The 25,826-nt window shown below is 44.8% G+C and overlaps 2 long non-coding RNA genes across 2 annotated transcripts; both read right to left on the bottom strand.

Moving 5' to 3' along the window:
* Positions 1–3,781: 3,781 nt before the first annotated feature.
* Positions 3,782–12,462, bottom strand: LOC134732147 (uncharacterized). The gene is made up of 4 exons (XR_010115031.1): positions 12,346–12,462; positions 9,626–9,829; positions 5,146–5,373; positions 3,782–3,982 (listed from the first exon to the last, which is right to left on the bottom strand). It is a non-coding gene; the product is annotated as an uncharacterized lncRNA (long non-coding RNA).
* A 7,110-nt stretch (positions 12,463–19,572) lies between these two features.
* Positions 19,573–24,369, bottom strand: LOC129460461 (uncharacterized). The gene is made up of 3 exons (XR_008650231.2): positions 24,246–24,369; positions 22,139–22,212; positions 19,573–22,047 (listed from the first exon to the last, which is right to left on the bottom strand). It is a non-coding gene; the product is annotated as an uncharacterized lncRNA (long non-coding RNA).
* Between the last annotated feature and the right edge of the window lie 1,457 nt (positions 24,370–25,826).

The following is a 25,826-nucleotide window of genomic DNA, read 5'->3' as shown; positions in this document are numbered from 1 at the left end:
CAAGGTCTTTATGACCCGTGTCTTGTGTCGACCTCCTATCTCGTCCTGTGACTTAGAATGCCTTAACAGTCTGGGAATGCAGACCAGTGGGTCTCAGCCTCATTTTACCCAGCCTCCATTCAAGATGGAGTCGCTCTGGTTCACGCGCCTCTGACAGAAGTGTCATCCCATGCAATTGAGGAAGAAGTTCTATGTGCTCACCATTAAATACAATTTCATAATGAAAATTTTGTCTTATGAAGGTGAAACTTTGAGAACATATTAGAATTCTCATTTTTCTATGCATGGCAATCAAATGACCTTCCTATACTGCCATATAAAGTATAGATTTAAAGTTAAATGATCCAGTCAGTCATTTAACATTTTCTTAAAGAGTAATTTCTTCTGTGACTATAGATGTTTACATATGGTTTTCTTTTTGGTATTTACATTTTAAGAATTGAAGAAAAACTGACGTTCCTTTTTGGAACTGTTTTTTAATAGCCTTTGTTTATTTTTAATATGTGGCGTTCCAGGCCCTTGCTCTAATGATTTTTTTCACACTGCATTGATAATTAAATTCATTCATTTTCCCAGCTGCACAATTCCTTTAAATAAAAAGTTATGGGTAATAACACCTCTTATATTCAAAGTACAGAGGAGAAAAGGGCAAATCAGGATCTTTCTGTCGAGGGGAGTTACACAGTTGAGCAGGTCATGGGTTAGGGCAAAAATCTGTGTACACATTCTCAGGTATTCAGGTCTTCTTAATTCATAGATTAGGACTCATGGGTTTTGATTTTCTGATACTGAAAAATATGCATTTTTCCCCCTTTATGTTCTAAAGATGTAATTTATCTCCTTATATCCTGCTCAGGTTTTTAGTTCATAATTTGTAGTAATAAGTGTCATCAAAAGCACTGAAAGTGTTGGTTTCTCTTAAATGATTGGAGGCTGTTTGCATGCTGTTACCAATTCGCATATCTATAAGGAGGGCAGTAAAAGTGAGCTGAGATATTTAGTGACATAAAAAGAACCATGTAGATTTGTGAAAATGTAAAACTGTGATCATGGAAGAGGTTCATGAAGTAATGAAAGAAATGCTTCGTCCCTGGGCTAGTGATTCACTTGTAGCTTCTGTAATTTCATGGATGCTATAAGGATTTGGTTTTTACACATTTTAATTTAGTCCAGAGATGTTCCTATTTTAATTATCCATACACAAGGGCACAGTATCTTTCTACGGTTATTGCTATACGTTACATTTATATATAGCAATAGCAATTTGAAAAAAAAAAAACCAACAAAATGCTTTCACCTAGATGACCAAAGGGTTATACTCATTTGTTTTAATGACACTATATGGACCTCTGCATTCTTAAACAGGATTTTCGAATACATGAGATGCAAACACTAACGGATGTGCACGCAAACAGATACCTACCAGAGAATAAAAAAAACTGTGTCAATGTCTCCCCTTTCATGAAGGATTTGCCGGTGCTTTGGTGGCAGCCCCTGAATGGGGTGCCTGGAGCCTCTTGCTTTTCTGTTGAAATCAGAAGGCATTGAATCGGGGAATTTGAGAGCAAAGGGATTCCCACTGAGCCTCAGTGATCACATTTCAATATCTGGAAATCCATCTGGAGGAATGTGACATTTTAACTGTCGTATTGGACTCAGTCTACATGCATTAGCGAGGAACTATGAGATAAAAAATATAATATAAAAATAAATGCACATACCTAAATATATCTACATCTATGTCTATTTAGTATCTATTTATAAATATATAATATGTATGAAATATATAAAAAGAACAATCTGATGAAAGCACATGTTGACAAAACTAAAATTTAAATTACCCAGGTCACACACGCTCTGCTGCTGCGAAAGGGTGATTCCCTAATGACCGGGGGTAATTCTTCCACCTTCCACAGAGAACCAGAGAGCGGAAATCAGTCACGTTTAAGCGAATCTCCCACAAGCCCTTCTGCCCTGGGAGGCTGTGGAACATCCCACTGGCTGTGTCAGAGCTGGTTCAGCTTCTCGGGCAGCCCTGCACGGATGCTTGGGGGATCTGCCCAGAGGCAGGGCCCTCGATGTTACAAGCTCAGAGGGTCACTTCTACTAGGAAAGCCTTTGCTCTCTGGCCAGATGACCTGGTCCCACAGCCCAAGGGAAAACATCGTGTAAAAGGTCCCCTAGCCCACCCTGCTCGGGACACTGTGACCTTGGCCTGAGCTTGCTAGTCCTATCTGTTGAATGGTGTGATGCTTGGCTTGGGAGGAAGGAGAGGAATTAAATGGTTTGTGTGAGTGTCCAGGGTCCTTAGAGGGAGGGCTTTTACTAGGGTCGGTCACACAACGAATATCTGGGGGGCCCAATCTACCCACAGATGTATTTTGCTTGATTCACAGATTATTTGAAAGAAATATGAATTTGTTGCCAATATTTAGTAATTGGAGATTTCACATAATTATCTGGAATTCTGGCTTCATTCAAATGTTTGGAAGTGCTGGGAACACTGGGTTCTTACCACTGTGCAGAACAATTGATTTCTTTGGATGGTGCCAACCCTCCCGAGGCCTCTGCAGACCGCTACTCCTTGTTATCTGCCTGGCCCTGGTGGACATCTGACTTGCCACTCCAGGTGTTTCTGCAACATTGGTGTCACTGGGGGCCTGTGATCCTTGTTTTCTGGGATAGTTCAGCCACTGCCTTATGCAGCCTTGCCTCCCCTCGCTGTGTGACCCACTGAGGTTTGTTACAAGTGACAGCTGTGCTGCAGAGTGTCAGCTATGTTGCTCGAAGGTGGAATCTTGCACGTGACCCGCTGGGGCATCTATGCTGAAGAACCCTCTCCTGAGAACACGATCCTCCTAGACGTCTGGAAGGACCACCAGGTGCAGAAAAACCGGTCCTTAGAGGTTGATGTGTAAGGGGTTTACTGCGTAGCTTCCTCGCGCTCTGGAACAGCTGGGGTCGAGCACTGAATCCACACACCTGCCTCAGCTAGGAGCGCATTCCTGTGGCATTTAAAGATGCTGTCATCTCTGAAATTGGGACTTGCTGAGGTCTGGGCTCTCACCCTGCTGCGGTTCCCAGTGATTTATTTTTTCCTTTCTTTCTCCCCCAGTAGTGGTAAGATACGTGTATCTATTGGTGTGTGTCTGTGTGTTGTGTTCTTGCTAGGCACAGCAGGATGGAGCCCCAGGCCAAGAAAGCTAAGGTGGGGGTCTCCTTTCACTCTCTTCTTGTCTGGCACGAGGGAAGTTGCTGCAGGAGTGAGGGTGGTTCCATGCAAGCCTGTCCCCACTGCTGGGACAGAGCTCAACGGCCCTGTTTACTGACACTCTCCCCCTTCTCCTGTTGGACTAGGAGTTTCTTGAGGACAGGGCCTGTGTTATTTTCATCTTTGTGTCTAAATCCCTGGATGGATAGATTCATGGTGAATTGATTCCATCTTCTCTATGCATCTGGGATGGGAAGTTGCTAAATTAGCATGGTTGCTGCAATACAGCAGGTATGGGAGGTAGTTTTAGAAGCCTGGGCTGGAGGAGGTGAACCAAGAGGGCCCATGGGCCTGCACCAGAACTTTGACTCTGCCACATCTCAGCCATTTTCTTATCTAAATGAAGGAGGGGCTGGGTGAGTTTTTTAAGGATACTCTGCCTGTTGAACCTCTTTCTTTCCTTTTCTTTTTTTTCTTTTCATTTCTTCTCTCTCTCTTTGAGACAGAGCCTCGCTCTGTCGCCAGTCTGGAGTGCAGTGGCGCGATCGTGGCTCACTGTAACCTCCGCCTCCTGGGTTCGAACGAGTCTTCTGCAGCCTCAACCTCCTGGGCTCAAGCGATTCAACCTCCCAAGTAGCTGGGACTACAGGCACGCACCACGATGCCCAGCTGATATTTTGTATTTTTAGTAGAGACGGGGTTTCAGAATGTTGGCCAGGATGGTCTTGGTCTCTTGACCTCGTGATCTGCCCGCCTTGGCCTCCCAAAGTGCTGCAATTACAGGCATGAGCCACCGTGCCCTCCTTCCCTCCCCACCTTCCTTCCCTCCTTCCCTCCCTCTCTCCCTTCCCTCCCTCCTTCTTTCTTTTCTTCCTTCCTTCTTTCCTCTCTTTCTCTTTCTCTCTTTCTCTTCTTCTTTCTTCTTTCTCCCTTCCCTTCCCTTCCCTTCCCTTCCCTTCCCTTCCCTTCCCTTCCCTTTCCTTTCCTTTCCTTCCCTTCCCTTCCCTTCCTTTCCTTTCCTTTTCTTTCCTCCCTCTCTCTCTCTTTCTCTCCTCTCTCCCACTCCCTCTCCTTTTTTCTTTCTTTCTACAGGGTCTGCCTCTGTCATCCAGGTTGGAGTACAGTGGCACGCAATCAATCTCACTGCAGCCTCAACCTCCTGGGCTCAAGCAATCCTCCTGCCTTAGCCTCTCAAGTAGCTGGGACTACAGGCGTGCGTCACCTTGCCGTGCTATTTTCATTTTTTGGAGAGACAGGTTCTCACTATATTGCCCAGGCTGGTCTCAAACCCTTGGCCTCAAGCCATCCTCCCACCTCGGCCTCCCAAAGCACTGGGATTACAGGCATGAGGCACCATGCCTGGCCTGAACCTCTTCCTTTCTTTTCTCTCTCCTCTACCTGTGTTGTCTGTCCAACACAACTGCCAGATCTGACCCTGGAACACAGTGTTAATTATCGATTGTTTGATTGGAACGCCACTTTTTGTTTTTTGTGATGGAGTCTAACTCTGTCACCCAGGCTGGAGTGCAGTGGCATGATCTTGGCTCACTGCAACCTCCACCTCCTGGGTTCAAGTGATTCTCCTGCCTCAGCCACATGAGTAGCTGGGACTACAGGCACCTGCCACCATGCTGGGCTAATTTTTGTATTTTTAGTAGAGACGGGGTTTTGCCATGTCTGCCAGGCTAGTCTTGAACTCCTGACCTCAAGTAATCTGCCCCCTCAGCCACCCAAAGTGCTGGGATTACAGGTGTGAGCCACCACGCCTGGCCTGGAACACCATTTTCTTAAGGGTCTCTGAGACCTAACCCTGACCTGAGCTGGAGGTACTGTCACATACCTGTCAGTGGGCAGCAGTACCTGTCAGAAGGCCACAATGCCTTCGTTATCAATAAAAGTTGCCACCCTGAGACTGTGTGCACACCCCTCTTTACCTGTCTTCTCCATGAAGCAGCCATACTTAGACTCCGCTGCAGGTGCTGTTGGTGCTAGGACCTTGCTCCTCTGAGAAGGGGGCTGAAGTTCCCGGAAGCTGAACTTCTGATCAACAGCTGGCAGGTTGTTGCTGAGATGGTGGTCACTGGAAAGGTGCATATGACCCAAGCTGGGTTTAGTTTTACTGGAAATCTGTATTCAAAAGCTCTGGTTTCTGTTCATTGTGTCTAAAGAGAAATAAAGATTAATTTAGCATTTGAGACCCCAGTGAGGACAGAGCTTGTCTCATAAAAAGCTCAAAAGGATCCCCATTCTGACCACACAAGAAGATTTTGAGTGAGTTTTGAGGGTATACACAGGATAAGGGAACAAAAAGCCCCTCTGGCCTAGGAGGTTAGGGTGGGAGAAGGGTAGATTCCTTAAATATGCCTACAATGCAGCGTTTCTGAGAACAAGGAACTGGAAAAAGGAAATTGCCAGAATGCCTAGGATGAATGAAATGATTCTTAGCTGAAGCTCTTGGAGGAAGGGCATTTTATTTTTTTTCTCATTGTTGAGACTAAAGGCTTGTTCCTATAAAGGTGTCAGAATAGAGGGTGACAGGTGCATCTCCAAGGGCTACAAACTCAGGTGACTGCCCAGGCCAGGCAGGACATATGGGTGCGTGAGCACAGCAAGGCTGGGTGCTCTTTCACCCACTCTTGTCTGTGCCTGGCTGAACCCTACCAGAAGAGCAGGAAGGGTAGTAACCAAGGAAGGAAGAACTAGGCACAGTTAGTGCATCCTTGGAGGCTCACGTATATACACATCTCTGCCCTACACATTCTCTGCTACCTCCTCCCCTAAAGCTTTTGCTGCTTAACTATGCCCAAGTCCCCCCATTCTGTAAGAGCTAAGAATTAACCTTGAGTTGATGTCCCTCTGGGCATCTGTGTTTTCTTGCCGTGTGTTGCCAGAAATTGATGTATATTTGACTCTCCGTGTGTCCTACCCCAGTGTACATTGACCAGATTGTAACATCTTTGACGGGGAGGCTGTTTCCCTGCTCCTCCCTGCCATTGTAGCCAGGACTGGGCAATACAGGGAGTATCCACGTATCTTTCTTTGTGGGTGGGCTGGTGAGGTCAATGAATCTCAGAGGTCTTGCAGGCCTAGGGTTCTTATTGCAAAGGCCATCCAAGACAAATAGGTAACTTGTTTTAAGCGTATTGCCTGGAATTCGAAGCAAACGCTGGATCCAAATAGTCTAAAAGGTGGCTGGAGCTTCAGGCTTTCCAAACCCATCTGTAGAGTTATATGGTTTACTGAAATACAAGAAAGTTCTGCTTTTACTGCTCAGAGCTCCCAATGCCCAGTTATTTGTTTTACACATTTTCCCCATTAGAAATTGAAACATAGCAATTAGAAGCCAACTCAGATTGTTCTGCATTTAGGGGGTTTCACATATCTACTTGATAATTTTGTATCTGTAGCAGCTTGGTCATAGCAGCCTTAAAGAGCCTTGTTTGGATTGTTGGAATAATGTTTTCCAGTTCAAAGTAACTGCTAGAATGGTAAAAAAAAAAAAATAAATGCGTGGCAAAACTCAAGTCTATTAGCCTTGCTGTTCACACCTGCAGTTTCCCTCCATCCAGGTGTGGGATTAACGCAAGCACCTTGGGTGTATTTGCAGGGATTCTTTAGGAAAAAAGAAAAAAAAAAAGAGAAAAACCCAAGATGCCTAATCAGAAATTACCTTACTGGTAGTAAAGCCCAAATTCATGAGAATGTATAAAAATAGATTTCTTTTAAATGCCAAGGAAGAGATTTGGAAGCGTTTTGGCAGGTTGGGATGCATGGACCGACCTGCGCCAGGTTCTTCTTACGTTAATAAATATTCATTTTGTTTTTTTTGGGGGGAGTCCAAGTACTAAGCAGAGGGTCCTTGTTGTAGAAGTGAGATCTAGTTCTACAGTGAGAAATTCGAATTCTTAAATACCAGGTATTCTTTTCTAAAACTGTAACTCTTTCCTCGCAATTCAAACGGTGCAGAGAGACAGCTGCTCCTGGAGATGGATTCAGCCACGGCCTTTTCTTCTCTCGTGCAGCTAAGCCAAGCCAGGTATGAAAACAGTGCTCCCTTCCCCTTCTCAGACATCTTGTTTTCCTTTCTTGGACACACAGAGAAAGCTTAATTCAATATTGATAGTGTTTTGATACATTAAAATCAAGAGCAAGTCAGAAATCTTATATACAATGTACACAGATGTCATTTTTTTCCTTGTTTCGCCATTTTTGACCAAAAGCGTCAATATTTTACGGGGATTTCTTTTCCCCTCAAAACCTGCAAGAAGTCCAGTTCTCACAGAATGCATGTCCAGTTGGTACTGAAACGGTTCCCCCCAACATGTCTGTGGAGATCGCGTTATTAATATTATTTGAAAAATCTACTTACCACTTGTGTTCAATTTAGCAAATTTGGAGCTTGAAAAAAAACCTCAAAATAATTTTCCTTCATCTGGCAGAGAGTAACATTGTTCATAATAAGTAAAAATAAATGTTTTGCCATTCTAAAAATAATTTAAATAAACTAGAAGATATATTTCAAACAATATAGTTCATTTAAATTTATTTGAAAGACAAAAAAGGTAAAGAGAGAGAGAGAAAGAGAGAGGGAGAGATGGAGAGAGAGGCCTCAGTTGCAGCTGTTCCAAAGAGTTCGGGTACAAATGTTCTTTCATTCCTTTGCATGATTTTGATAAAATTAGGTCAAAGAAATGTTCATTTGAAAACAGTGCTTTGTCATATTATCTACAACACATGTCTAGCAAATTTATGAATCCAGCATTCATCTGCGTGAAGTTTCAAATCCTAATGAATGGTTTAGACAGCATTGTCATCAATTTTCCGCAGGTGCAGCTGAGGCAATCAGTCAATTCAATCAAAAGCCTCCGTCAACTTGCGTGGCGCTGTCATTTTTTACATTCGGATTGCTGAAATTAACAAAAACCGATCCCTCCCTGAATGCCGTTACACCCCTCCCGCCTTTGGGTGGCGCTTTTGAGCAACGCTTTGCCGCTCGCCGTGCTGCAGGATCTCGCAGCATTTTTTTTTAAACTTTATACTAACATAATATTTCTTTTGTGATATTATGGAGATAAAATTGCACTGTGTGTTTTAACACACATTACAACAACCTCTTAAGGCAAAAAAGTAAATTCATGCAAATGAGTTATAGAAAGTGAAAAACATTTCTTGTTCGGTGCGGTGCACGGTGGGACCCGGAGCTGGGAAACACTCCAGTTGCCAGGTTCTGAACTTCCTCGATCCTTCTCCTGTCAGGCTGTGCAATAGATTGCAATGCGGGCTCTCAACTTTGGAACTGTTGCTTTAAGATTTAAGAACCAGGCCACCTGGTTGTTTTTATCTTGTGTTTCCTCTGGGTTTACCTTCCACTGCCTTCCAACAGTCTCTGGAAATCTCCAGAGTGGGCTTTACTGGTATCTGGAGAGGCATGTTTTATTGCAACCTGGGTGATGAGAATTCCCTTCCTATCATTGCAAACTATTGAGCTCCTTCTCCTCAAACGGTTAACGGCAGCTTCAAACCCTGCCACTTACCTTAAAAGAGTTAAAGGTCCCAAGAAAGAAAAGCTTTGGCTTTTTAACTCATTGAAAAATAACCTTGTTTCCAAAACTGTAGTCTAAGAAGGATTTCAGCAGTGCCAGTGAGGTAAAGAGAAAACTGCAAGAGACACTCTGCATATGGCAAAGATGAATACTCTGTCTTCTGTCTCCTAAGAACACTACCAGGTTCCTTCTAAATCTTTAAAATATATGGACAGACAGAAAGCACTTAGTATCAGTTTCTCCATGATGAATAGAGTTAACCTTTGTAGTTCGCCAAAAGTCAGTAAGTTTTTCTTTCCCATTTGCTTCAGTCCAACGACGAGTAGAAATGCAGGTAGGACCAGATAAACTCACATCGTCTTGGCCTTTTTGCTTAATGACAGCGGCCGACTGCTTACAGCAGCTGGCAAAAGAGACGTGATAATATTAACTTATTTAAATAATCAGGTTAGGTGTAGAGACAGACGCACTCAAATTTATTAAAGTGGCTTGAAAAATATTTAGATGCCTTTCCTTTGCAGACATCATGAATGGTCAATTGCCCCAACATGTCTGCGGCCGTGTTAAAAAATACACTTGGTTTCTGGAAGAATGCAAATTCCAAGGAATATAATAAAAATGTTCTTTTAAATAACTAGTTATGTCACTTTGCAAATAGCTTTGATGTAGCATTCTTGCCTGCATAAAGTTGAAGCTACATCTGTGTCAGCCATACCTGCGTTTATGATACCTTCCCTGAGAGAGCAATTAGGGGCTGGTGAGGGCTGGAGTTCTAGCTAATATTTGAAACTACATGTGCGTCTGCAAGCTAAAGGGGAAAAAAGGGCTGTGATCATCTGTGAATAGAGAAAAGAATTCTAACAGCTCCTACCTTTTAGACACTTGATAAAAAATGTGGTCGGGGGGGTGCCTGGAGTCTCCAGGGAGTGGCTTTTCCGCTGAGAAATGAAGACTGCCACATAGCCGCCAGCCGGGCTTGCTGTAGGAAGCTTACAATTTGGCTCTCTTCGGTGGGGTTTGAAGTTAAATGGTCCTGTCTGCTTCTTCTCTTGTTTGTGTCACTTGTTAAAGATCCCTTGAAATGCACCATTGCAGTTTCTTTTTAGTTGATCACAACAGAACTAAACTAGTCATCTTGCATTTCAGCTGTCCCTAATTTCTTATAAGGGCCCATGGAATAGATCTTTTCTTTTTTTTAATTGCCCAAATGTAAAAACATTTGACTTGCTATTACTCTTAATGTAACTGTAGATCTTGTAATAAAAGGTGAAGTGAAATTGAGTGTCCATAAATCAAGCAAATGAATGCACAGAAAAGAACTAACGATACATATAGTCAAAAATACGTGTAGCCTTAAAGGAGAAGCTTGGCATTGTGTGTGTGTTTTAATATTATACTTTTCATTAGGCTGGACTCTGTTTTACAGGAAAGACAAACATTTCCATATTTGAATTTTTCTTTCTCTCTTCCAATCCAAAAGAGAATTTCTTTTGTTGTTGTTGTTGTTAGTTTCTTTCTAAAAGGGTAAGAAATTAACATTGCTTTTCCCCCCATGAATGTATGTGGTGAAAAGCTTGCAGGGTGTTTTGATGAAGCATGCAAAATGTTTTATTAATCAGAGTAATAGAGTAGAAATCAAGGCAGTACGTCTTTAAAAGTGCCTGGGTGTACAGGTACGGGGGGGAGATCGGTAAAACCGTTGACCAAGCACAATGTACGTAGACAAATGTCTTCTCATTGTGTGATGCGTGAAGGCCATGATAGATGGCTTCTAACAACAAAGCGTGGCCACAGAGACAAAATTAGTGTTGTTTTAATTACCAGTGTCTGTAATGTTATCTATCCATAACTGCCTGAAATAGACCGTCACAGAGGGTCAGAAGGCGACCCGAGCTCATACTTCCACACATAGCTTCCTTATCGGTTCTGGAGTCGTAACAGCAGTGTGTTAAAAAAAAAAAAAAAAAAAAGAAAGAAAAGAAAAAAAGAAAAAGAAGAAAAGAAAAAGTTTAATGCTTCACTTGAAACATTTATTTATAACAAAAAAATTGTTTCTTGTTTGAGGGAAGTGCCTTTATCTTTTTCTTTCAAAGCAGATCTTATTAAATGCTATTTGGAGGTCAGAGTAATGGGCAGAAAATGGGACTGGCCTTGACATTCTTCAACGAAAGTTTACACTCTCGGAGCGGTGTTTTTTGTCAGTCACAAATAGCATTATGACACTAATAGGAAAGAAGGTTCTTTATTTTTGAAACCTCCTTGAGCTGAGATGGGCTCCTCTTCAGACATTAGTAAGTGTGTATATTGTGAAGATGAAGTATCCCTTACTTTCTGAGCTTGCGGGAGATGAAAGATAGGCCAGTTTTTGAAAATGGCCTGCGTGGCACATGCTATAAATGAGCAGGGAAAGCAACCGAGCTAATAGATTACAGTAATTATCCAATCTTTGGCTAGTTTGTATTGGCAAACTATAAATACAGTACACATTAGAACAAGGTGCTTACAGAATGTACATGAAAGGTCATTGTAATTTGCAAGTCGCTAGTCATTAGAATATGCTAAAAACCATTGCTTCAGGGCTCAGATTTTAATGATGAATACATTGATTATTAAGTAGCAGAGGAAAAATGTACAAGAGCGGCTGTGGTGTAATGATAGGTCGCTTTATTTTAGGAAGGAAATCAACTCAGCTTCAGAATGCAGGCATTGAGGAATATAATTGCAGTGAGGAAAATTCCTCAGAGGAGCTTGGCACATATTAAAAGCAAAAACTTGAGACATGTTTGTGATAAGATTACTAATAAATCTCTGGTAAGTCTTAGACTCCTGACAATAATACAGCAACAGAGTACTTCATCTTCTCCAAGCTTTAGAATTTAAGATCAGTCACAAACAATCTAAATTACGACTGATACTAGGCAGATGCAGTACTGGACGATGTTGCTTGTCATAAATCTCTCGTTCCTTATATGCAAATTAAACTCCATTTTAAAAGATAATTTTTCACATGGCGATCGCCTTTATTTGCGAAACGCTGGTGGTTTTTAATGCGGAAAGAGAAAAAGCCAGGCTCTACATCCGGGAATGATTTTGTGCAAGAGGGGAGGCAGGAGCCTGTCATCTGGATGCTTCGGGTGGGGCAACTTGACCGGCTTTGGAGAGAAGTTAGGGACCAAGTTGGGCTTAAATACAGCCACACAGTGGCTGCCTTGGCTGCTGGCTGCAAGGGGGAAGTCCCTGGGTTGCATCTATGTTGCAAGGCTTTCTGACTTTTATATTGCAGAGTGGTGCGCCTGTTTCTGCTTGTTCTGCGATGGAAGGATTTTGTCTGACAGCCACCCGCCTCCTGCCCGCTTCCTGCCCCGTTCTGTCTCCGCTGGGGAGTTCACCCTCTGCCCCTTGAACCTCAGTTCTCCTAGCTGGCTATGGGGCCGAAACCTGGAGTAACTCCTCACATGACTGTCTGCGTATCTTTTCCAAAAAGAAGTCAACATGGAAATGGCCTGTAGTCCCGAGTCCTGTGCTAACCATTATCACTTTTTTTTTTTTTTTTTTTTTTTTTTGCGTTTTAAGAGCAAAGCAGCAGCTTACCTCTGGGTCCTGATAGAGAAGGAATGGCTTGCTTTTCCTCATCACAGTCTGTACTCATGAAATGTTTGTCTCTGAACCCCTGAATTTTTACTGCAGGGCTGTTGATGGGAAACTTGGAAAGAATAAAAAAAAAATTTAAAGAGTGGGAAGCACCTGCCTTTTCTGAAATCCATCATTCCGCTACGTCATCCGTGGACCTCAAGGTTTATAGCAGATGCTCGGCCTCTTTGTTGAAGCCACAGGGCAGTGAGGCCAGGTGTGTTGAAGTCCTCTCCAGGGCCCCAGAGACAGGGATGCTGGCTGGCATTTGTCTGGCAAAAGAGTAAAGCAAAGGGGTTTTCACACCGTACTGGGTTCACTGGGGTAGTTTGGGGGCAGGGTGCTTGGGATAGTCTTATTCTATATACACCTCCAAAGAAATATCAGGACCAGGGGGCCACGTGGCCAAGTGTTTTCTAATGAGTAGCAGCACCACACTGGAAATCTGGGTCCAATCAGAGGTTGGGCAAATTCTTCTTTTCGCCTGGTGCTATCAGGATGGAACTCCTACTATTTTTCCATTGTTTTCTTGGAAATACATTGGCAGGTCCCAGAGAAGTGTTGGGAAGTCTGTATTTGTGCTTCTCTTTGTCTTTCTGTCGTTCTACCCCCACACCCTGAACACACACTCTCTCTCTTTCTCTCTCCCTACCCCTCGCTGCCTGTCTCTCCACGTCCTCTCCAAATTAACGAACTTAAAAACCAAGTGCTTGTTGATCAGCGCTGACAACCTCTTCCAGGAGGAAGGGACTAGTGGCTCCTCAGGGGCAGATGCGGCGGGAACCAGGTGGAGTGGCACATCCCTCTGGGTACTGTGTAGCTAGTCATTTTATCAGCCTGTGCATTAAGGGGCAACACCACGCAAGGGTAAGAGTATAAACATGCTTTACAATTCTCAGCTCCCTAGCATAAGAATACTTCCTGCGTGGATGTAAATTTACAACAGGTGCTTATCAAATGTGAAAACGCTTGCAAATCAGAAACAAACTTAAGGGTGAACGTATCTCAGTGACGGCTTTTGCAAGGGCTGTGCTTGATGTTGGGCTATAATGTTGTTACTCTTTAGTTTCTACATGAAGTATCTTTCCATGGTTTGCCACAGGGAGAATTATGATGGCTGAGCCTCAGACACTGGTGTGAAGATGCTGATTTGTTTAATGAAATCCGTATTTACCATTGGGTTACAAACACAGCTAATATGCCCTACATTCAAAGGAGAGATCTTCACTCTCAGAACTAATATTTTCATTAATTGTGTCTTTCTACCAGAAGGCAGACATCATCTAACCATCTTTGCAGTGTAACTGCACCTGTGATAGAAACGTTTTTCAACCGTCCCGTTCTCGATAACTAAAATGTGCTGTATTTGTAACATAAGGCAATAGCTTCTTTTCTCGGTTTGCCTGTCCTAAGTGGCGAATTCTCCAGTATAATCGGGCTGTGTGTGTTTTTTCTGAATTGCACTTTTTGTTTTGCAGTTTTAAAATAGTCCCCACCCCTTTGCCCCCCAAATCTTTAAGGTTTGCTTGTAAGATGTACTTGTTGTGCAGGAAGCAATTAGCCTGTTACAGAGATATTAATTAACATGTCGAAAATGTTTTCTTTATTAATGAGAAATTCACACATTCTATTTAAATTAATTTGTATAGTTTAAAATTAATTTATCGTGGCCTTTGATGACCTCAGATCTACGAAGACAAAACTGGAGTATTGTACTAACTGTTAAACCATTCATTAAACATTTTATGCAAATAGTGTTTGTTTATAAACAAATTAACTGCAAGGATTTTCAAAACAGGTGCTGTGTTGTGAATGCGTACTAAATGATGTGGTACTGAAAGAATTAATTAGACCTTCAAATGTAATTAGTTGCAATAATTTGCGTGATTAGCGGCTTGGTTAAGAAGTAAGACACACACATTGTAATGCATGGGAGAGTCACTGCAGTAGCTTTGTTTTTCATATGGTGAGGATGAGTCTTCTCCATGTTTAGGGAATTTTTCAAAAAATTGCTGACATAGCTGCAGTTAATTGCCAAGTATCCTGTGGGGGGTAATGTTGTTGTTGTCATCTATTTTTTTCCTCTTTCTCCCTTGGCTTCTTGCAACGCATAGCCACTGGATGCAATGCTGTTTATTTGCACCTTTATGAATTTTTAAAAGAGAAAGTTGTTAACCCCAGATCTTTTCATCCCCAGAGGATATGACAATGCTTAACACTTTGAGGGTTAAAAGACAGTACACAATTATTATAAGCCAAATGAAACATGTCCTGCATTTCAAGAGCGGCTGTTATCGCTCAGGGAATAGCGGCAGTCATTTTTTTCTCGATGTTGCAGTGTCTCTTCTGTTCTTTCAGAAGATCGGCCGCCACTGTGAACAGTTTAGTCTGATGGGCCACGAATACTGGTGCTTGTCACTGCCGATGGCCTGTTTACATGAGGCTGGTGTTCTAGAGGCAAGGCCATTGAGATCCCTGGGACCACAGCTTTCAGATGGATTTATTCTCTAGGGCCATGTTGCTGTGAGATGACGCTCAATGTCTTAGGGACCCTCAGACCTCTAACCTCTATGCTGAGACCTTCCATAGTACCGCCCTGCTTTGAAGGATCCTGGTAAATAATAGACCAGAGTGATTTCATTTCTTCATTTGTTTAGAAATATTCACTGGGTGCTCATGAGGCACCCAGGCCCTGTTTTGGCCTCCAGGGGGATGCGGTAGTGACTCATACAGATGATGTCCTTTTCTCACGCAGCTTCATTGGGTGCAAAGGCAAACAAGCAGATGCCAAATCTCAGACAATTTCAGCCATGAAGAAATAGGAACTTGGCTGATTTCTCCTTATTCAAGTGCACAATTCCTGTTGAAGCATCTCTGAACAACTGTCACTCTTGTGCCCCCACTGGGCAATAGTGACATCCTATACTGGAGGAGACGGGATAGAGGGAGTGGTAGTTGGTTAAGGGGTGAGCCAGGGTTCTAAAATAAGCCTGTTGTGTGCCTGTGTGTGTGTGTGTGTGTGTGTGTGATGTATCCTGCTGTTCCCGAAACCTACTAAATGACAGAAAGACTTGAAATGCATGGTTTCACTGGTTTCACATTTTAGGAAGGCTCTTTTACCCAGGGGGAGAGTTGAATTATCTCATCCCCTCCCTACCACAGTGAATGACCTTGGGCAGGGCTGGGGTGAGATCTGATTTCTCTTCCAGCTCTAGACATCAAGGATTCTACTCTTGGCTTTGGAGATGTTGAGGATCTAGAGACAAAAAACTTGTGAGTTTCCGTAAGACCACAGCTTTCCCTCCTCTGAATTTCTTGGCGGTGTTTGATTCGGTTCGTCCTCATTTTTAGCTGGTGTTTGCAAAGCAGTCTTTAAAATAGGCCCTTTTTGGATGATGTTTGAACTTGAACAAAATTAACATTTGCGTGTCATCAGTAGCCGCAGTGCATCATTCTGGGCAGTGAAGGATGAAAAGTCAAGAATGTGGGCAGCTTGATTAAAATGAACAATCCAGGAAAGTTCGGAAAGATGGATATGTAGAGCTGGCCTGCTAATTTATGTGGACTCGATTCCAATTGCAAAGGAACATTTTTTTTCCCCTTTGAAACTTTTAAGAAATTAGGTTTTAAAGCTGAACTGGTGCACCACTCAACTTAAAATAGAAGAGAATTTGATTTTATGTGGTGCCTTTCACATTCCTGAACTCTATGTAATATCACACATCAGAGCTCCTGGCTGCAGGGTGGCTGGGAGGCAGGGCTAGGTTGAATGATTCCTAAGAAGGGGATGAACAACAATTCCCTTTGCAACACTTGGAAAGAGCTTCCTGTGGGGTTTTAAAGCCTTTCTCTTTGGGGCCTTTGCACGTTTTTCTCCCTCCTTGGACTGTGAACATGGAGCAAATATTTACAGGGGTCTTAGGAGCTCTGCGCACAAATTGTCCTCTGTGCGCAAATACCATCCTAAATATTTACTGGGACCTTAGCACCTCTGCCCACAAATTGTCCTCTGCATGCAAATACCATCCTGTCCTAGAAGATTCAACTAGAATGTTGTTTCCTATTCCCCAAGGCAACATTAATAGTTCCTTCCTCTGAAGTAACCTCTACAGTAGTATTATCAATTGGGCTCGGTTGTGTGTGTCCTTGGGAAAATGACTGCCCTTGACTGAACCTCACCTGCACATTGGAGCCATGCATAGGACTGCCTGAAGGTAGAGGGAGAAAGCTCAAACTAAATGCCCAGCATACAGGCTTTTGATAAAAGTCAACATACCCTCTTGCTTCCTCTACCCTTGCATGGGGAGGAGTGCTGATGAGCGGACAACAGGCAAATGAAACCCATCTCCCTGCCCACAGGCTAGAATAGGACTGGAGACAAGTCATGGATGGTCCCATGTGTCAGATATTTTTGAGTTCCCAACTGATTGCAATAGTTACTGTCTTTTGAGAACAGACACATTGTCCACCTGCTACCAAGCAACACCCAAATAGAGACCTAGCTTTTCTCCTTACTGGTGTATGTATGACTTCTCTTATGAGCCTCAGTTTCCCCAATTGTGAAATGAGCAGTTCTGGTGCATTAGGGCTCCTTTCCACTCTGATACTTTAGGAACCTGTATTTGGTTTTGAAATAATTATAGAATCAGGAGACAAATTAGACTAAGGTATTTCCTCCGCCCTTACGATCTCTTTCGTTTTTTTTTTACGCATTTATTTTGAGTTATATTCTTTCTCTCTCCCTCCAGTGTGATACATGAAAAAACAGACTTTAAAATGGACCTTGTAGAATAATATTTGGATTAGAACAGAATGCTACTCAAATATGCATTGTTGATTTCTGCCTAAGCATGTTTTGGGTAAAAAAGTTAAAAATGGGGAGATTCCCTTAGACTTAGGGAGCTGGAGCTGGAGCTAAGTTGCAAGGAAGGAGGAAGTGGCTATAAAGAGGAATCTAGGGTATCTCTTAGGGTCTCACTACCCTGGACACAGAAATGGTGGCTCTGTGGTAGAGGGCTCGAACAATGTTAAAAATGAGGAAATAATCTGAACAACCACGATGATTAATACAACACTCGTCTTCAAAGAGCCATGAGATCTTTAGTATCTACAAAATATATGAGGCTTCAGTTGAAGTTTTTATCAGAGAGATGCAGCTGGGGTATTATTTCATCTTCACTCAGCTGAAGGCAACCTTGAGGGTGGATGGAAGGGGGTTGAGGTGGGCGGAGAGAAGTCTGAAGACAGAGAAGCAATATCCCAGCATAGGCACCTTGGGAAGCTTGGTGTTGTGTGTTGGCATACAGAAAAGTACAACAGGGGGTTTGTTTGGTATCAGACACTGCTGGCTTGAATGGTATCAGTCCTGGGTGTCACTCTCTCCTCTACCATTTACTTAACTGGGTGACTTCTCCCGTCCTCAGTTTCTTCCTTTTTTTTTGAGAGGAAGCCTCCCTCTGTCACCCAGGCTGGAGTGCAGTGGCATGATCTCGGCTCACTGCAACCTCAGCCTCCCAGGTTCAAGCTATTCTCCTGCCTCAACCTCCCCAGTAGCTGGGATTACAGGCACGTGCCACCACGCCTGGCTAATTTTTGTATTTTTAGTAGAGACAGGGTTTTACCATGTTGGCCAGGCTGGTCTCAAAACTCCTGACCTCAGGTGATCCGCTTGCCTTGGCTTCCCAAAGTGTTGGGATTACAGGCGTGAGCCACCACGCTTGGCCAGTTTCCTCCTTTTAATACTGGTAATGTGTAAGCCCTACTGTGCAGGGTTTTTCTGAGGACTAGAGAGAATCTAGGGCAGGGTCCTACGCACAAGCGGAAGTCACCTGAACACATATTTGAACAGCATTCTGTCCTAATAACATTCTGCCCTAGACAGTGCTTGCAGAGAACAGACACTCAACAAGTGTACGTGAATATGCATAGTAACGTTATTCCCTCGGGTTTTCATGTGCACATTTCAGTTTGGGGCCTGTCCCTTCCCTGTTTTCTCTCTCCACTCTGTTTTGAAGAGCTCGTTGCTTTGCGAGGAGCTGCTGATGGACTGTGTTATGTTGTAGGTTCCAGCCTGAACATTTCCAAGTAACAATTTTGGAAGCACAGACACACAGACACACACAAAGAAGTTAGAGGTGTGAGAAGACTAGCATTGGAGAGAGGCTCAAAGAAGAGGCCACATCATCCGATTCGTGTAGGAATTCACTGATCTCGGCTCCAGGAGGGACTTAGGGTTAGCATTCCTTGGTTTGGTCAGTTTCCCTGGAAGGTAAGGGGTGAACCCATCCAGGGCAGTGCCGTTGCCAAGCAGTGTGTTTTTACTTGGAAATTCCTTTCCACATCTGAGGCACAGTGATGACTCATCTGACTCTCGCTTTTCAACTCATTTCCTCTGGGGCAATTCTCTCTGGAGCCCGTGCCCAGATGTTTTTTTTTTTTTTTTTTTTTTTTTTTTTTTTCCACCATTGGCAAGATGGAAAGGATGCTGGAGAAAAAGTTTCTCCAGTTCCCAAGCATCAGCAAATTCGAGTGAGCGTCCAAAGGTAATTGTATTAGGCAACATACTAGTCTTACTCTAATGGTCTTAAGAGCCCCAATGATAAAGTGTGTATGTTCCAATGATTATAGGAATTTTATTTTCATCTGGTTTTTATATTGCTATAAATATTTTGCATTTACCAAATAAAGTGGTTGCTATGTAGAGATCATAACTTCTGGGACCTAAATTTGCTTCAGATGATAGGCAAATTATAGAGTACAATATGTGATCAAACAGCAGTATGGAAAACTTAAATAGAGTGAGCCCTGAGGACGAAGCCTGCTTAAAACTATGGGGGATGGAATAAATGGGAGTTTTAGCAAAGCTATCGCTGATTCCAGCAGATAAATTATGCTCTGCCTTTTTGTATCTCTTTGGGACTGTACTACATAAATTATGACCAAATATAATTTAGGCTATCAGCCTATATTTCTGAACATCCATCTTGTACATTTTAAGTATAAAATTACCATTTTGCAGAAGTATAAAATTGAGACAAATTTTTTTCCATCTGTGCATTTAACTTCTGCATACTTTATAGCAGCTAACGGGTTCGAGAGGACCTCATTACCATCCGGAGGGGACATTAGCCCCGCGACTATATAACTGTATTAAGATCTACATAAACGGGAATAAAGTTCGAGGGACAGTGGAATGTGGAATTATATATTCTTTCTTAAATGGAGATGTAACTTTTATATAAAACTGCTCGTCGCTGCTTTTCTGAATAAGAGTCACTGTTTATACATTCAAACTTCCTGATGGAGGAGGCTGTGTTTAGGAAAACTCCTTTCAAAACATGCAGAAAAGGGCAGGCTTTTGGTGGCAAAGAGGACCTTCTGGAGATCCCTCGGCCATGGGAAGGAAGATCTGGTCTTGAACTCTGGCGTGGCCCACAGAAATGACAGTGACTTCTTGGAGCCTCATTCTACTGCCCCCCAAGCACCACCTCCTCAGATTTCTGAGTGATGTGAGTGGGCAAGTCAGACAGGCCCTGTGCCCACCCATCAGGGATGAGGCTCCCTGGAATGACTTCACCTCACTGGCTTCTCGGGAGGCCTGGGTCTGGGTCGGGGACTGCACTGGACTATGGAGCAATGAGAACGGGCAGGGATTTGGGGGACGGGGGACCAAGTTCACTTCCTCTGACAATTGCAGGTCTTCTGAGGGTGCTTGGCAAACCTTTGGCCAGGGACTGAGGCAGCCCAGGTTTCTTCCATGCAGACCTGGGTTTCTTCACAACTCAGGGTAACATTGCTCTGACAACTGTTGTTGCATCTGAGGACAAGTTTTCTACTTTTGAGCTCACAGGGTTGTTTGAGCTGGAATGGAGCCTCTTGCAGTTCATAGCATGGCACAGTGGGAGGTGCAGGTGGCAGGGGGATGTTAAGACTTTGCACCCTTTGTGCCAAGTGGACAGCACCATATAATCCTCCCCTCATGTCCGTCACTCCCTTATAGACAGCAGATCTTAGAGAATTTCTTCCCGTAATCTTCTTTCGCTTCTGTATATGTTTCATTTTCTCCTCTCCCTTAAACTAGTTTTTTTTTTCTTTTTCCTATGTCTTTTCTCTGCTCCTGGGTGTGTGTCTTTTCCCTTTCATTTCATCTGTTTTTCTGCCTCTCTTCTTTCTTACCTTCCCCTGATGGCCAAATTGTAGAATGAACATATATTTCAGCCAAACAAGGTGGCTCATTGGTCTATTTGATGGGAGGTGCTGCAAGCTTAGTTCCTCAGGAGGCTGCAGTCCAAGTGGAGAGAGGCTGACCAGGTGCACAGAGAACAGACAGTCAGGGCTCCCGTGTAGCCAGAGGTCTGGGCATCAGTCACTGCTGTGAAATGTTCGGAGATGCGAGTGATGATACCAGACACGGATAGGAGTCATCGCACAAGTCAAATGACACACCAGATCTTTGTTTCCTCACCGGTTTGGGGAAAATCAAATCAGACTACAGAGAAAGAAGGGCTTATGAAGACACAGGCGCCTGTCTCTGCTCTACAGGAGTGGCTTCGGAAGGACAGAAGTCCCAGCTCTGTTTGGTAGTTGAGCACACTGCTCTAAGAAGGCATCAAAAGGAGCTTCTTTCATGGGTAAGGTCTGGTCATGTTTACAATGGAAGATCCTCTCTTTTTCTGAGACAGAGTTTCGCTCTGTCACCCAGGCTGGAGTGTAGTGGCTGCAGTGGTGCGATCTCAGCTCACTGCAACCTGTGCTTCCTGGGTTCAAGCGATTCTTGTGCCTCAGCCTCCTGAGTAGCTGGGATTACAGGCATGTGCCACCATATCTGGTTAATTTTTGTATTTTTAGTAGAGATGGGGTTTTGCCATGTTGGCTAGGCTGGTCTTGAACTCTTGGCCTTAAATGATCCACTCACCTCAGCCTCCCAAAATGCTGGGATTACAGACATGAGCCACCGCACCCAGCTACAGATTTCTCCTTTTTTATAGGAGAAAAACTCACAGGGGTACCTGGGGGGCTGTATCAAGGGTTGGCTCTCCTGAAAGGGCTCAGAGCTCACTGTAGGCTTGACAGTATCTTGGGTTCCCCAAATTCAGGGAAAATGCACCCAGCAGGGGAACCTCGGCTCTCTCCATCATTGAGGAAGTGGCTGGCAAAGGAGGCGACAAGAGGCAGAACCCACTGAGACTGGGGAACCAGGATCTGTCAAGTCCGGGTATCCCAGCCTCAGAGAGGGGATGTCCACTCAATCATCCGCTCATTAGCTATTCAGTCAATATTTATTGAGGACCTACTATGAGCCAGGCAGGGTCTACTTCAGTGACTAAGATACACCTATACCTTGCAGGCCACCAGATAACAAGCAAGCAATGTAATACATAAATTAAAAAACCTCTAGTTGGTGATAACTAGAAGACTAGCATTGGAGAGAGGCTCAAAGAAGAGGCCACGTCATCTGATCCATGTAGGAATTCATTGATCTTGGCTCCAGGAGGGACTTAGGGTCAGCATTCCTTGGTTTGGTCAGTTTCCCTGGAAGGTAAGTTGGAGACTTTCTTCAAAAAACAGAACAGAGGCATCATTTAGAAAGTGCCTCAAGTTGGCGGCTGCACTGGAATGAGTGGTGGGAAGTCCACTCTGAGGTGGTGACTCCTGGGCTGAAGCCTGTTGGATGAGAAGGAGCCTGTCATGGATTGGGGAGCAGCAGAGGGGACCACATCGGGACTGCTAGCATGAGGATTGTGAAGATACTAACCCTACTGGCTCTGTCATCCTCTGGGCTCACCCATGACAGCTCTGAGGGTAACCACAGGAGAGCCTTGAGTCAACCTGGTGAGAAGGCAGGGTGGGATTGTGGTAAATGTCCAATAGATAAGCATCCTAAGGTTCGGAAGAGCTGGTCACTGTCCCAAGGTCATGCAGTGAGTGAGTGACAGAGTGGGCATCTGAACGGTGGCTTCCTGGTTAGACTTCCTCCCACTGTTCCTTCTGCGTTTTCAGGTCCAGATGGAGTATCCAGGAAGTGCTGCCATGAGAGGCATGTGCTGTGTGTCATTTCCCGTTCATGACCTTGTAAACCATGGGCAGCAGTTTTGAGAGTTAAAGAAACATCAAACCTACTTGAGGAGGGTGCTTCTTCCCAGTGGCGGCCTACCGCCGCTCCCCCACGCTGTGACATTGCACACCGTATGGGCTGCCTCATTTCTAGTGGGGTGACTGTGGATGGGGATCCTGCCCTGTGTGCCGGGGTGCAACCAACCTATGGCTCAAGCATGCCCATAAGTCCCCTGCAAATAGTGAGCCCAGAAGAGCTGGGGGCTGGCTCTGTCCATTCATCAACTCTCAACTGCTCTCTTCATCCAGAGCTAGGGTTCAGAACAGGTGCAGGTAGAGATCGGCTTTGAGCAAGGACAGATGGACACCACCACACACTACCACTGACTCCGTTGAATCCCCCAAAGCCCAAGGTCACACCTTTGGCAGAGCCTGGGTTATCAGAGCTGAGACCAACTCTCACCACCTGCAGGTGCTGGGGAAAGTACCCATTCATTTGCCGAGAGAAACACAACCATCCTGACCTGGAAATGCACCCATTGGCCTTATCAATACTCTTTATTCTTGTGATGGATCACCCCAGGAAGCCAGGCTGTAATACAAAACCACACTATCAAATCACCTTGGGGAGCAAGACAGTGGGCCCTTGTCATGAACATATTCTTTTGCTGAAGGCAGCTGGAGATATCCAGCCAGTTTGGAGCTAAGCCTGAGATCTTTGGGAAGAGCTTCAGTTAGCACCTGGGGTGGCAGGTAAAGCTACGGCAGGGGAAAACGGGGCAGGTTGTCAGTGGAAGCCTGGGGACCACCACCAATCAGGGACAGGTCAAGAACGAGGAAGTCATGGGTGGAAATGAGCTGGAGTGGTCATGGAGGAAGGAAGAAAACCCGAGGCCAAGGGGGTAGATAGTTTCAAGATGGCAGGAGTGTTCAGTGGTGATGAACACAGCAGAGATGTTCAGCCACACAAGGACTGAGGAGTGGGTGTCTGAGATCTGCCTATGGGAAGGTCACGGATGACTGGACTGAGTGAGAGGGAGGAGGTCATCATGTTAAGGGTGGTTAGTTTGTTGATTTATGGTAGGAGTGCTTTAGCTGGTGGTGATGGGGAGAATAGAGTGGAGGAGACAGAGGACCGTGGGCAACAGGGAAGAGCAAGGAGGAAAGGTTGGTCTTTAGTGGTTGGTGAGACTGGCAGGAAGGTGTCACCATGAATGTTGCTAAATTTGTAGGTGGAAAGATGAGGTCACAAGAGCACTGGGAGGAATGAAAGAGGAAGCTGAAAACAGAGGCGGAAAGCCCTGATGGAGGGACCCAGGGTGCAGTGGAGATGGGGACCCACATGCAGTGCTACACAGTGGCGAGATTCTTACCATTAGTGCCCAGCCGCGTGGGTGCAGGGTGGGAGGAGGAGGGGTGAGCAGGGTGCAATCTCTGTAGGTTTAAGGACAAGGAAGAGATGTGGGATAACTGAGTGCCCAGCTGAGACCAGTGTGTTCTTATGAACCAGTGTGGGTTCTGGGCTACGTGGGAGGGAGGAGCTGCCAGGAGGGACTGATTCAAGGGGCAAAGGGCTGGCTTCACTGTTCTGCAGGTCTCTGGGAAGAAAACCAGGTATCTGAAGACTGGGAGGAAAGGCAGCTGTGGTCGAGGGGTGGACATGGGGATGTTCGAGTTCTGAGACCCGTCCCTCCACCCTGTGGTGACGACACTATTCTGGGACAATGCTGGGTGAGGGTGGCTGAAGTGGAAGAGCTGGAAGGCTCGAATCCCGGCTTTCTTGCGTGAGATTGAGCGAGATACTTCACCTCTTTGGGCTTCCCCTGCAAATGGCGGTAATGATGGTGCTTCCGTGATAGGGTTGTGTTACCATATGGCAAAGCAGAAGCAAGTCGGAGTCTGGAAGAAATGACCCATGTGGCGCCTTAGGCCAGGGCAATGCTTAATAAATGATTGCCACTATTGTCGTCGTCGTCATCGTCATCATGATGTCATAGAACCAGGGTTCTAGAAGGCTCTGTGGCAGCGAGTGGGAGGGTGATTAACAGGGAAAGAATTAGGAAAGAGGACACGCAAGACCACAGTAAGAGATGGAAATAAGAGTAAGTTTAGGGGCCGGGTAAGGGGAGGAAGCATTGCAGCCCCCCCAACTGCATGTGTTACGGAGATGGGAGCTTGTTTGGCTCCAGGTTTCTGATCTAGGCCCAGCCGAGGGTCTGTGGTAGAGCCTGGTCAGCTGTGAGGGAGACAGTGAGTGCCCCTACAGGTGGGGCCTGCCCTGAGAGTGTCTGGAGCATGGATGGACCTGCATGCCTGAAAGTACTGTAAGGCCAGGCCGTGCAGTGAGTCAGGGATAGGCCTCAGGGGAGTTTACCATGTGTAAACCCAAGTGTTTCTTTCTTCTTTTCCCTGTGCCTCAGTTTCCCCACAGGTGGCATAAGTAATTGGAGAAGGTGATGTTTTAGTTCCTTTCTGTACTGCCATTCTCTGATTCCAAGTCTCCCTTTCCTGATGTTTTTCTGAAATGCCACCCCACCCTCTCACCCTGAGTGGTGAGAAGCTCAAGTGGACAAGTCACATGCTTCTATGGGCATCAGGTGCTTCCCCTAACAAAAGGATGGTGCTTCTTGGATGGCCATGAGCAAACCATTTGCACAGATCAGGGCTGCTGGAATACAGAGTATAAACATGTTTGGGGGAAATAAGCCCAGTCCTCAAAGAGAGATGGCTCCAAGGTGAATTGTACCCAAAGGATGGTGGGGAATGTTCCATAGGTTTTCTGGGACCTCCTTGAGCAGTGTCTGTGGTTGGTCTTACCTGACAGAACAAGGGGTGAGTAAAAATGAAAGTGGTCCAGGGAGGGAAGGAGAGGCAGGGCAGGGCATGGTCTCACTATTCCAGCTTTCTGTATCAGTGCTGAAGACCTTGATCTCTGCTTCAGATGACAAGCTCGGTCTTGCAAATTGGTTAGCAAGTGGGGTTTGTTGTCCTCTTCAATAGATTTGGGGGCAGTGGGAAGCATGTCTTGTATCATCAACCCATTTGTGGAGTCCGGGGGGGTCTTGGCAACTGGACTTAAGGCCACTGAGAGGAAGCGGAGCCCTTCTAGCTGCTGCCCAACATGCACACCTGAGCCTGGGCATGCACAGCCAGGATGCTGAGGACATGAACTTGAAGAAGCAAGGAGGTCTGTCAGGAACAGCAGGACAAGGAGCAGGGAAGTGAAATGCAAATTGAAAATACCAATTGCCTCAATGAGATATCATCCAACACCAGTCAGAATGGCTATCACTAACAAGTCAAAAAATAACAGATGTTGGCATGGATGTGAACAAAAGGGAACACTTAATATTGTTGGTGGGAATGTAAATTAGTTCAACCTCTACGGA

This window comes from Symphalangus syndactylus, chromosome 13, assembly GCF_028878055.3.
Source record: "Symphalangus syndactylus isolate Jambi chromosome 13, NHGRI_mSymSyn1-v2.1_pri, whole genome shotgun sequence".
NCBI classification, from domain to species: domain Eukaryota; kingdom Metazoa; phylum Chordata; class Mammalia; order Primates; family Hylobatidae; genus Symphalangus; species Symphalangus syndactylus.
Note: the sequence above shows the minus strand (reverse complement) of the source record. Positions and strands in the feature narration are given on the sequence as shown.